At 34.8% G+C, this 14,111-nt stretch overlaps 1 non-coding gene across 1 annotated transcript; it reads left to right on the plus strand.

The window, feature by feature from the left end:
* Positions 1-7,126: 7,126 nt before the first annotated feature.
* LOC132186004 (small nucleolar RNA R71) lies at positions 7,127-7,233 on the plus strand. The gene has a single exon (XR_009440687.1). It is a non-coding gene; the product is annotated as a small nucleolar RNA R71 (small nucleolar RNA).
* Positions 7,234-14,111: the final 6,878 nt, after the last annotated feature.

The following is a 14,111-nucleotide window of genomic DNA, read 5'->3' on the forward strand; positions in this document are numbered from 1 at the left end:
GGGGAGAAAAGAGTTAGAGTATATACCCATGCCTAACTCGTTGCTTAGGGAAATCTATAGCTTAAGAAGTATACACCCATGCCCTTAGGTTGACAAACATTAGATAGACATAACATGATCAAAACATTGGCATATTGATATATTAGCTTAATATAATTAGTGGTGGATATCAAAACCCTACCTTTTTATCATTATCAATTTAAATCCAATCTCTTGTTTTATTTTATTTTGGGAATTGATTTTAAGACAAGATTTAGCAATCCTCGTGGGAATGACCCCATATTTGCACACTATACTACTATGTTGACCTCGTGCACTTGCAGGTAAAACATCCAGTTATTTGCCTATTAATTTAGGTAGGTAATTGTGAACAACATATATTTAGATTTGGGGTAAGAAAATCACACAAAATTTGGTACTAGGTTAAAATAGGATTAGTTTAGATAGAAATTAACTTTCACGACACAATTCCTTGTAGATTCGACCTCGCACTTGCATAAGGTATACTGCAAACGACGCGAGTACTTTTAAAACTCACAACATTATTCATTCAGTTTTTTATTCTCAACTTTAGTAGTTCATAAGTGAAATTGTGAGAATTTTCTAAAATTGCTATCTGTTTGTATCCTAGTGGCGATTTTGCTAGCAACGTATTAACAAACTCATTTCGAGTGGGGGCAAATATCATCTTAAAGATAGCGATTCATCATGCCTCAAAGCTATCTTTTGTTTTAGATTTTTGTTCTTACTTGAATATTATTTTCCTAACAATTTAGTGTTTATTTTTTATTCTTCTTCCTTATCACGTTATATTCCTAACAATTTTAAGACGATATTCACAATGGAAGGAGGATCTGACGTAACCGATTTCAAAGTTATGAATCAAGATTTTGTGACATTGGACAGGTTCAATGGAACCAATTTCACTTGTTGGCAAGATAAGATGAAATTTCTCCTCATTGTACTGAAAATTGTCTATGTTCTCGATCCAAGTCTGAGTTCACTTCCTGATCTAACTCCTGAAGATACTAATGCTATCAAGGCGGAGAGGAAGAAACGTGAGGAGGATGAACTTGTCTGTAGAGGGCACATTCTAAACACTCTTTCTAATAGATTGTATGATTTATTCACTGCAATTGAGTCACTGTAGAAAATCTAGAACGCATTGGAAGCAAAGTACAAAACAGAAAAAATAGGTACGGATAAATTTTTAATTCTAAAGTACTTTGAATTTAAAATGATAGATAATTTGTCTGTTCTAGACCAATGCATGAGTTGCAAATTTTGGTCAAAATTCCTTAGTCTTTCCAAGTGGGAGCAATTATTATAAAACTCCCACCAAGTTGGAATTACTATAGGCTTCTGCATATGACAGAAGATTTTACGTTCAAGCAAACTGGAAAACATTTGCGAATTGAAGTAGAAAGTCAAATATGCGATGGTATCCAATTTGAGACTAATGTAAATGTAAATAATGTTCATAGCTGAGTTAATAGAACACAAAATTATCTTAAAGGGAATAAGAAGGGAACTAATTTTAAAAAGAATAACTCTAAAGATCCCAACATAGACAAGAAAAATAGGTCATGTTTTAATTGCGGAAAAAAAGGACCATTATATTCATGAGTGCTGATTTTTAAAAAATAAGAAGAAAAAAAATGGCAGCAGTTCAAACATGGCAAAAGCAGTTGAAGAAATTATTGCTATAGTGAGTGAAATGCGAATTGGCATGATAACTGAAGTGAATATGGTTGCGGCGACAAATTCTTTTGATTCGTGGTTTGATTATGGTGCTATCGTGCATGTGTGCAACGAGAAAGCACAATTCAAGACCTATATCATAGCAACTGATGGTGAAGAAGTTTTGATGGGAAACCACAGTTCTGCTAAGATTCATGGAAAAGGGATTGTAGAGATGCAGTTTACTTCTAGGATGAAATTAATTTTAACCAATGTCTTTCATGTCCCATAAATTAAGAAGAACCTTGTAACTGCCAAATTATTTTGTAAGAACGACATAAAAGCAGTCATCGAGTCTCATAAGTTGATATTATCTAAGAATGGAATGTTTATAGGAAATGGTTATTCTTGTGATGTGATAAGCACCAAATGTTGCACATTCAATTCCCTTAACTCGCATGTCTTAATTCCTTAGCGTTGTTATTTGTTTGATTTTGTTTTGTTTTAATGTTTTCAGGTTCTTAGTGATTTCCTCGGCAACGGCGCCAAAAAATTGTTATGCCAAATACCCATCTAAATTAATAGGCAAATACTTGGTACGTTTTACTCGCAAGTGTACAAGATCAAACGATAGTATATCAGGCAAATACGAGATCATTCCCACGAGGATTGGCAAATTATGTTTAGAAGTGATTTCCTATTTAATTAAACAAATAAAATTCAATTGTCACGATTGAATTTAATATAATAAAATAAAAAGATAAACTAAAACTAAAAAGGATTAGGGTTTTGATATCCACCACTAATCAGACTAATTAAGATAACAATATGTCAATGTACCAACCATACTGGTATATTTAATGTTTGACAACCTAAGGATATGGGTGTCTACTCTTTAAGCTATTGATTTTCCTAAAAATAAATTAGGCATGGGTGTTTACTCTAATTCTTTTCTTACTTAAAGGATTTAGCATAGGTGTCTACTAAGTTGTTCTTTAAGAAAACATAAATCTATGGAAATCGACAAACACATGAGGCCTAGGGCATGTGCGTCTACTCCCGGTTCCCCATGTTGATTAGCCCAAGAACCTAGTGTGGATTTCTTTTGTTACTCTTATTAAACCTAGGACTCGATTATCCAAATTGATTTAATTAACTAATCCATACCACATGTATATGTTGATTAGGCAAACACATATGAAGAATTCAAGATAACAGGAATTAATCAAGTTAAATACACCAAAATATAATTGTAGCAAAGGCACTAATATTGAAATCATAAATAGACATGATTAGGGCTTCAATCTAGCCCCAATTAAAGTATAAACTACATAACAAAATAAAAGGTGGAAGAGAAGAAAAACCCAAACTCCTCTTGATCTAGCCTTCAGTTCCTTTCCAGAGTTTGTACCTCTTTCTCCACACTTTTTTCTAGAAGCTAAGAGGTCTATTTACAGGCCTTTAGAAGTCCTTGTTACACTAGTAAACCTAGAAAATTTATAGAGTTTAGTCCTATTACAAGTGGGACTTGGAATACCCTAATATGGAAGGAAAGGGCATTCTGGCTGCAGCTCATTGTTCTTCAGTGCACGGGGGCGATCGATCGCAGCCCGTGTGCGCTCGGTCGTACGTCTGTGATCGAGTCTCCTTGTGTGCGCACGAGCGCATGCCTTGCGCTCGTCTGGTCATTCTGCTTGTAGTGTGATGAGAGCCAAATATTGCATATTTGAACCCCTTAATTTGCATTTGCTAAGCCTTTAGCTTTATTATTTTCTGATGTTTTGGTTAGTTTTGGTGTTTTAGTGATTTGTAGGTTGTTAAGAGAAAAATGCGGTTTTAAGGTGAAATTTGCAACTTATTCTAGTAATTCTGGGGCCTAAGACACTTCATGGAGCATTGGCAGTAAATTGGGATAAAGAGATGATTTGCACCCAACGAGTTCCACTAAAAAAGCCATATCTAGAGTTGTATAACTCGAATTGAAGCAATCTTGGTGTCATTGGAAAGCTAACTCAAATATCTACAAAGTCATGTTTCATAAGAGTAGGCAAATTCCAACTGGAAGTGTGCTCGAGTGCATGTTTAGTGTGATCGAGCGCACTCGCGCCCTATACAGCAAAAGACATGTTGCACGAGTGCAATCGAGCGCACTCGACCAACCTGGCAGCGCTAAAACCATAAAATTAGCTTATAAATATCATTTTTTTTTCATTGTAAACGTATGGAGGCGCACCAGGGGCGCCGTTCTTTGTCGTTTTTGTGTTTTTTGGGCATTTTGTCACTTTGAACTCGAATTATTTTGTAAGTATTTGATTTTAATAAAGTTAATTTAGTTTCTCTATGATTTCTTTTGTCACGAGAGGCTAAATCTTCAACTAAGGTTGAAGATGAAGCCTCGTCGTTGATAAACATTCATGTTCTTGTCGTTTTATGTATACAATGTGATTTTTAATTAAATTGTTGTTCAAAGTCAATTCAATTGTTTGATTAATTTCATTTGATTGAATGTTGTTCTTTTATTTGTGCTAAATTTTATATTCGTTGTGTTTCGTTTAGGGGTACATCTAATGATTGGTTTGAGACTAATATCCATTGTGATCTACGGATACAGTGGATGATTTGATCTCAATTAAATATTCGTTGTGATTCTTTTAACGGATGGATTCATCGAATGATTAATGTGCGTGATTACAACTTTTGAACAATGTATAAACTTTTTGGTTGTCTATTGTATGCTTAAAATTTAAGGACATGTTGTTCAATTTGGCGAGGCGGATTCAGATAACCTTAGTACTTTTCCCATTAATTGTTTTCAAATCATTTAGTTTAGTTTATGCTTTTTTGCACGACAAAAATACGCAACCTGGAACTAGGTTAAGATAAAATTGGTTTAAACTAGAAAATTGATTTTTGCAAACACATCTCCCTGTGGATTCGACCTCGCACTTGCACACACACTTTACTGCACACAACTCGTGCGCTTGCGAGTACAATTAAATTTGTACATCATAGTGCGCTTGATCGCACTACCAGAGCCTCCAGCTTTTCCCAATTTGCTCTTTAAGCTCAATACTTCAAGGTTTTCTTCCTTTTCTTCCAAAGGCCTATAAAGACACAGAAAATATAGAAAATGAATAAAATGGCATAAACTAACAACACCAAAGAATTAACATATATAAGTTTAACAGCTAAAATATAAATATTTTGGCACTTAACACACTCCCAAACTTACATATTGCTAGTTCCTTAGCAATACGATACTAAAAACTAAATGGAAAAACAAAAAACAAAAAGATAAATCCATCTTTCGTGGGATGTACGATTGCATTTAGCATATGTAACAAACCTTTTAAATCCCTAGGAATTCCCTAGAAGATAAGTGTAGTCTCGTGAGGTTTTCCAGGAATGTTACCCACAAATATCATGCAAGAGTTCATGTTATTCAAAATTAAGGTATCACTCAAAACCATGATTTTCATTCATTAGCAAGCTTAAAAAGATAAACTCCATCTTCAAAATGAATTGGAATTTTAAAATTTAATCACTTACAAAAGATATGCTAAGGCATCAAAAGTTCGAAAATAGTGTAAAGTGAACTAGCACATAAATATGAAGCTTCCAATTATTTTTAATGTGCAATGTCTTAATATCTTAAAGTTCACTAAAATCCCTATTAGAATGAACAACAATGGCTTTTTTTTTTTTTTTTTTTTTTTTTGTTAGGTTGTGCAATGTTTGGTTCCCTTAAACTTTCTAATTGACCCATGTAACGAGTGTTAAGTCAATGACTCCCAAACTAGATGGTGTTAGGGCATTAGGTGTAGAGACACCCCCTAGGACTTACTAACTCGAGTCAAGAAGACTACGAAACCAAACTATGACATTAACCAAATCAAAATTCTGCACCTTTTGACGTGAACACTTAATGCTTTTGAGGCAAGATGTCCAATTACTTAGTAAAAAGCTTGTCAATGATATATATATATATATATATATATATATATATATATATATATATATATATATCCAGTTTCACCCAAGACATAGAAACACACACATCAGAGGCCTCACAAATTATGTGCTAATGTGCTTGTGTAAGATTAGATCAAACATGTGAATTCTCAACTGTCCTAAGCAAGTAACTAAACTGAAAAACTCAATTATCAGATCAAGTGTACAAAATTTTAAGCTTACCAATGAAATCAAATCACAATTTTTAAGATCAACCAAAATTTTAAGACAAACATGATTATTTATATATATTCTTTTCATAAACAACAAAAATAAAAATAAAATAAAACTGGGACAAAGTGTGTATAAAGTGTCTCCCATACCCCAAACTTAAATTACACATTGTCCTCAATGTGTCTATAACATGGAAATAATTTACTCAAGATATGAAAAGAATTGTCTGGAATAACATGGTTCATAGCACACCCCCAAACTTGAACTGAAGCACACTTGTCCTTAGAAAATAAAACACTAAAACAAATAAAAAGGAAACAAAAACAAGACTAAAGACAAACATAAAAATAAATTGAAAAACAAATAGAAAAATAATAGGATAAACTATGGGGTGCGTCCCATGAGTGCTAAGTTTAATGTCTTCAGCCAGACTGTTGTTCTCCTCTTATTCTCTTATTTCTGTCCCAAAGAAGATGCTTCTAGATTGAGTTTTGTTTCGGATGGAAATCCACCCTGTTTTCTTTCACTGAGCTCCTTAGCCATTTGCCCCATTTGTACTTCTAGTCTTTGCATAGCTTGCTCAGTTCTTTGCATCGCTTGATCAGTTTTTGCATTGATTTGTCTTTGATCATTCATGAATTCCCATTGCGTAGTTGCAAAGGTGCATACCATACTCTCCAGGTCATTCTGCTTTGGTTCTTGCATGGGTTGGCTTGCTTGTTGATAGTTCCTCTGCTGTCCTTGATGGTTCAGAGTATTCTGATTGTTTCTCCATGAGAAATTAGGGTGGTTTTGCCACCCTGAATTGTAGGTGTTGGAGTAGGGATTATTCTTAGGAGGATAATTGTTCTATCCCACATAATTTACTTGCTCTTGATTTACAGATGAATACAAGGGGCAAGTCTCAGTAGTGTGATCAAAATGAGAACATAAAGCACATACCTGGGGTTGCACGGCTTGTTGACTAGGTGAGACGTTCTGAGCAATCATGGCTTTGACAATCATATCTAGCTTTTTTTCCACAACAACCATCTGATTTGGAGGTCCACCACTCAGGTTCACTTTATACATGCTCTTGCTCTTTACTCCTTGCCTCCCTTTGGATGAGAATTGTTGGGAGTGTTCACTCAATGCCTCAAAGAGCTCTATGGCTTCCTCACTACTTTTTTCCATCAGCACACCTCCACAAGCTGAATCAACAATACCCTTGTTAATATCATTTTAACCTTCATAAAAAGCTTGTACCTAATCATCTTGAGGCATGTTGTGATGTGGGCACTTGAGAAGCAGAGTATTGAAGTGGTCCCACGCTTCAAAGAAAAGATCTCCATTTATTTGTTGGAATGATTGAATCTCTCTTCTAAGCTGCCTTGTCTTTTGAGCTGGGAAGAACTTCTTTAGGGACTTACTGGACAACTCTTCCCAAGTATGAATGGACTCTGCAGGCAAGAAATTATACCACAACTTGGCATTGTCTTTCAAGGAAAAGGGGAATAAGACTCACCTGAGTCTCTCCGGACTTAGGCCTTGAACGTGCTGAAGCTTGTAGAGATCAAAGAACTCCATGAGGTGCAAGTTTGCATCCTCCGTAGCTGTACCTCTGAAGCGAGTCAAGGCATTGAGTATTTGTGGGGATATTTAGTAATTGCCTTCCACCTCCGGTTGATAGGCTATGCATGATGGCTGGTTGAGGTTTTTCAGGATGAAAGACTATTTCATGGGCCTCTGCACTGGTGGCGGGTTTTCTAGCAGCTCTTCCATTGTTTCCTCAACTTCTTCTTCTTCTGTGTCGGAGTTGTCTCTATGCCCTTGTTGAATGGTCAGCTCAATTGCTGGATCAAGTGGAAAGATGGTTGGGGCTTGAGATTGACGACCTTGCATAAGAATATTTGCCCCTGCAGTCATAGCAACTTCAGTACTACTGTTTGCATGTCCTCTGGAACTGTGCTCGATCGCAAGTTAGTGCACTCGATTGCAGGTTAGTGTGCTCGATCGCACTATGCTCGATCACACTTGGTCTCCGCTCAATCACAGTAACAGAATGCCGAGTGCTGCAAAGCTGAAACAGAACAGAAACAAAAAAAAAAAAAAAAAAAAAAAAAAAAAAAAAAAAAAAAAATTATTATTATTATTATTTTTATTTGTTAATAAAAACAGAATTAAAATTAAAAATTAAAATAACCAACTAAAGCAAAATAATTCTAAACAAAATTTGACGTAATCCCCAACAACAGCGCCAAAAACTTGTTGTGCCAAATACCCACCTAAATTAATAGGCAAATACTTGGTACATTTTACTTGCAAGTGCACAAGATCAAATGATTGTATAGCAGACAAATACGAGATCATTTCCACGAGGATTGATAAATTATGTTTAGAAGTAATTTCCTATTTAATTAAACAAATAAAATTCAATTGTCATGATTGAATTTAATATAATAAAATAAAAGATAAAGTAAAACTAAAAAGGATTAGGGTTTTGATATCCACCACTAATCAGACTAATTAAGATAACTATATACCAATGCACTAATTATACCGATATATTTAATGTTTGCTAACCTAAGGGTATGGGTATCTACTTCTTAAGGTATTGATTTTCCTAAGCAACTAATTAGGCATGGGTGTCTACTAACTTGTTCTTTAAGAAAGTATAAATATGTGGAAATCAACAAACACATGAAGCCTAGGACATGGGTGTCTATTCCCGGTTCCCCATGTTGATTAACCCAAGAACCCAGTGTGATTTCTTTTGTTACTCTTATGAAACCCAGGACTCAATCATCCAAATTGATTTAATTAACTAGTCCATACCACATGTATATGTTGATCAGGCAAACACATATGAGGAATTCAAGATAACAGGAATTAATCAAGTTAAATACACCAAAATATAATTGTAGCAAAGGTACAAATATTGAAATCATAAATAGACATGATCAGGGCTTAAATCTAGCCCCAATTAAAGTATAAACTACATGACAAAATAAAAGGTGGAAGAGCAGAAAAACCCAAACTCCTCTTGATTTAGTCTTCAATTCCTTTCTAGAGTTTGTGCCTCTTTCTCCACACTTTTTCCTAAAAGCTAAGAGGTCTATTTATAGGCCTTTAGAAGTCCTTGTTACACTAGTAAACCTAAAAAATTCGTAGGGTTTAGTCCTATTACAAGTGGGACTTTAAATACCCTAATATGGAAGGAAAGGGCATTCTGGCCACAGCTCACTGTTCTCCAGCGCATGAGTGCGATCTATCACAAGCCGTGTGCGCTCGATCGCACGTCTGTGATCGAGTCTCCTTATGTGCACGAGCACACGCCTTGTGCTCGTCTGGTCATTCCACTTGTAGTGCGCTCGATCGTAGATCCCCTACGATCGATCGCACTACTAGAGCCTCAAACTTTTCCCAAATTTGCTCTTTAAGATCAATACTTCTAGGTTTTTTTTTTCCAAAAGCCTACAAAGACATAGAAAATATAGAAAAGGAATAAAATGGCATAAACTAACAACACTAAGGAATTAACGCATCTAAGTTTAAGGGCTAAAATATGAATATTTTGGCACTTAACAAGAATACAAGAAAAACCATTGATTTTGAGCTTAAAACACACATTGGGAGGATTTTGGTAGCACTAGAATCAAGCCCACAGTAGAAGAGCTCGAGCACACACGCGCTCGAGCGCACAAGAGGAGCGGCTCGAGGGCACATGCACTCAAGTGCACAAGAGGAGGGGCACATGCGCTCGAGCGCATACCAGCCTAGTCTCGAGAGCAGGTGCGCTCGAGCACACATACCATGGGCTCGAGCCCACTCAAGCCTCCAGAATCCGACAGCACTCCAACTCCACTTTGGAGAGGGTTTTCAGTCTCCTAGTTGGACTAGGAGACAGTCTACGCTTTTTCTAGGGATTCCTAGGGCTTCTAGGGTTTGTTTTACACCCTATAAATAGGCCCCTAAGCTTCAAGAGAATGTGTGCTTAGTTTTAGACATAAATAACTTCTTGGAGGCTTGAAGAGTTGAAGGGAAGAAGATCATGGCAGGAGGCCATCCCAGCACTAGGATAAGCAACTAATTCTGTAATAGGGCGTTGATGTAGCCATTTCCAAGTAACAATGGTTTAATTGTATTTTAATTTGGGTTTTTCTATATTTATGAAGGTTGTATAACTGTGAGAATTAATCTTAATGTTTATATTTAATCATTATGAAATTCTTCTCTTGTTTTAGACAGCCTTTATATCGATTGAACTCAAACCCTCATATTTTTTTATAATTATATGAATGATTGTTAGACAATAGTTTTTTAACTGACACATGATCAATAGGATTTGATAGGCCATGTCTAGGGAGGACGGATTGTACTACACCCTAGTTTAGTGTAATTTAGGTAGACAGTTCATATCAACCGAAGATGGGTTATGCTTATCCCTTGATTGTGTGTAGCCTATTAAGGAATTAGATAATCCATAACTAGGGAAGACGGATCGTACCGCATCTTTGTGGCTAGGTGGACGATCCGTGCCAACCGAAGATGGATTATACTTATTTCTTAATGATGGTATTTTCTTGATTATTCGAGTGAGATGAGCCCTATATCATGTATAGTATGAATTTTCCTTATTAATTGATGACTGACCATTTTTATGAAGTTAGTGGTGAAATCAATCCCCTATTCTCTCTCTCATCACAACTATCTTTGCTTTTATGCATTTACTTTTACAAAACAAAAAGAATCGAACAATCATCTTTTAAATTGAGTTATATTTAATCTTGAAAAGCTTAATAACAACGCCCACACAATCCTTGAGGTTCGACACCCTTAATATAGCCATATCCTACAAGTATTCATCCTATTGCTTATGGTTAATTTTATTATTGATATTTTTGAACACAAAAAAACCACATCATGATGGAATGTTCAAACTCATTATTATTAATAAATCTATTTCACATTCTTTGTATATTATTTAGTCATCTTCTTTATAGCATAATTGTTTAGCACATTTAAATCTTAAATATTTGAAATATATGTCTAAGCATGGTTTAATTTCTTACAACCATGATAATAATGAAAAATGTTAAAAATGTATTCAAGCTAAAATGACTAAGAAACCATTTCCTACTGTCCATAGAAATTCACAAATTTTAGAACTCATACATTCTGACATATGTGAATTAAATGGTATGTTAATTGGAGGAGGCAAAAGATATTTTATTACATTCATAGATGATCTTTCTAGATACACGTACGTGTATTTAATGAAAATTAAAGATGAGGCCTTTGACATGTTCAAACGTTACAAATCTAAAGTAGAAAATCAGAAAGAGAAGAAAATAAAAATTCTTAGAACAAATAGAGGTGGAGAATATTTTCCATGTGAATTTTCTTCTTTTTGTGAGGAACATGGAATTGTGCACCAAATGTTTGCACCTTACACACCACAACAAAATGGTTTGGCAAAATGAAAAAACAGGACACTTGTAGACATGGGACATGGTTAATTCCATGATCTTAAGTGCAAAGTTTCATTTCAATTTATGGGAAGAGGCACTACTTACAGCAAGTCACATACATTGAAAATGCAAGTGTCACCATATGAGTTATGAAATGATAGAAAACTAAATCTAAATTATCTTAAAGTGTGGGAGTGTCGTGCCTTTTACAGAGTTCCTAATCCAAAAAGAACTCAATTAGGAACATGGGCAATTAGAAGGGTGTTTGTCGGTTATGCTAAAAATTCTAGGGCATATAGACTATTAGACATAAGCTCTAATGTCATAGTGGAATCAAGGGGTTTCAATAAATTCAAATATGATTCTAAATATATTTTAAAACCTAATCAAACACAAGCATCTGACTCCAATCCTGGTAGCTCTTTTAACAGTGATAAAAGAGTAGCTACAAATTTGCCAACAGAATAAAGGAAGAGTCAGAAAAGAAAAGAACTTTAGTCTTAATTTTGTTTCATTTCAAGCAATAGTCCTTTTTGTGGAAGGAGACAGGGATAAAGTCCTTAATAAAATACGTATTTTACTTAATATAGAGAAAGATCCAAAATTTTTTAATGAAGTTATGTCTTATAGAGGCCCAGCTTTCTGGAAAGAAGCTGCCAATGATGAAATGGACTCAACATTATCAAATAATACTTGGGTACTAGTGGATCTACCTCCAGGTTCCAAACCTATTGGTTGTAAATGGGTATTTAGAAGGAAATATAATTCTGATGGATCAATTCAAACCTTTAAGGCAAGGTTAGTTGCAAAAGGCTTTAAACAAAAGGAGGGCATAGACTATTTCGCTACCTATGCACCTGTAGCAAGGATCGCATCTATTCGTGTTCTTATGGTTCTTGCATCTATATATAATTTGTATGTGCATCAAATGGATGTAAAAACTGTCTTCTTAAATGGTGATCTTGATGAGGAAGTATATATGGAACAACCAAAAGGGTTTGTTCTACCTTAAAATGAAAAGAAAGTCTGTAAATTAGTAAAGTCGTTATATGGGTTAAAACAAGCACCAAAACAACGGCATGAAAAGTGTGATTCTGTTATTTTATCTAATGGATTCAAAGATAATGGAGTTGATAAGTGTATTTGTTCGAAATTCACAAAAGATTATGGTGTAATTGTTTGCCTTTATGGTGATGACATGCTAATTTTTGGCACTAATATGAAAGGTGTATGTGAAACTAAAAAAGTATCTAACTTCAATGTTTAAGATGAAAGATCTAAATAAAGTAGATACTATTTTAAGAATTAAAGTGAAGAAACATAGTGGGGGTTATGCACTATGACAATCTCATTATATTGAGAAAATGCTTCTTAAATTCAAATATCTTGAAATAAAAGAAGCAAATACTCCTTTTGATTCTAGTGTAAAATTAAATGAGAATTCTGGAAGGGCAATAGCATAGCTTGAGTATGCTAGTGCAATTGGTAGCAAGATGTATGCCATTATACGAGACCAGATATTGCCTTTGTTGTGTGCAAACTTTCTAGATACACTAGTTATCCTAATAGATCACTAGAAAGCAATTGGTATAGTCCTTGGGTATCTGAAGAGAACCATCAATTTAGGACTATTGTATTCAAAGTTTCCAACTGTATTAGAAGGGTACTCAGGTGCTTGTTGGATTACTAGCATAAGTGACAATAAGTCTATGTCTGGTTGGATATTTACCCTTGGGGGAGGTACGATTTCTTGGGTATCAAAGAAGCAGACGTGTATTTCACATTCCACAATGGAATCAGAGTTTATTGCATTGGCAGTGACAGGAAAATTGGCAGAATGGCTTAGGAATATGTTATTAGATATAAAGTTGTGGCCACAACCTATGCCAGCCATTTCTTTGCATTGCAATAGTGAAGCTACCATGTCTAGAGCTTATAGTAAAGTATACAATGGGAAGTCTAGACACATAAGCCTAAGACATGAGTACATTAGACAATTAATTCTTGATGGAATCATAACTACCGTCGATGTTAGGTCAAGTAGTAACTTGGTAGACCCTTTTACCAGAGGGTTTATCTCGAGAATTGGTAAGGGTAACATCCATTGGAATGGGACTAAAACATTTTCAAAAGAATCACCAGTAATGGTAACCCAACATTTATTAAGATCTAATCTAATAAAAGGTTTAAAGGGTAATAACAAGTTACTGATAAGTGATTAGTTATGCACTAGAATAGTTAAGTCTCATCCAGGATGGATCAATGCTGACGGTTACGATTGTGAAGGATGAGTTATACTCTTAATGAAGTTCAAATGTAGAAGTAAATGTCTTAGTAATAGGGACATTAAAGGAACTTCACCTAGATGAACATAGAAGTGGTGCTGCTTCTAACAAGAGTTAGGGTTTACTCTTGTAAATGTTCATTAAACCAAGATGTAGCACAAGGCCATAATAGTGCTAATAATTATGAATTTCTTATGTGAACTATATATTTTCATGTGTGTGTTATTTCTGGTTATGAATTATAAGAGTTTTGGTTTAAGCTTAGGCCACCACTAACTTTTCTAGAACTTTGAAATGATTACACTATGGGAAGGTTTAAGTCAAAAGATACCTTCATGTAGGCATGATAATAGCATTATTAGATTGATAATTTAATATTACAATCTAAGTGAGAGATTGTTATAAATATTGTTATATTGTAATATTAAATAAAATGTTCAGGTGGCTTAGTGGTTATATTGTACTTAATAGAAGAAGGGGGGAAAGGTTTGAATCCAAAAATGTTTGTTTT

Source organism: Corylus avellana, chromosome 7, assembly GCF_965113065.1.
Source record: "Corylus avellana chromosome 7, dhCorAvel1.hap1.2, whole genome shotgun sequence".
In the NCBI taxonomy this organism is placed as follows: Eukaryota; Viridiplantae; Streptophyta; class Magnoliopsida; order Fagales; family Betulaceae; genus Corylus; species Corylus avellana.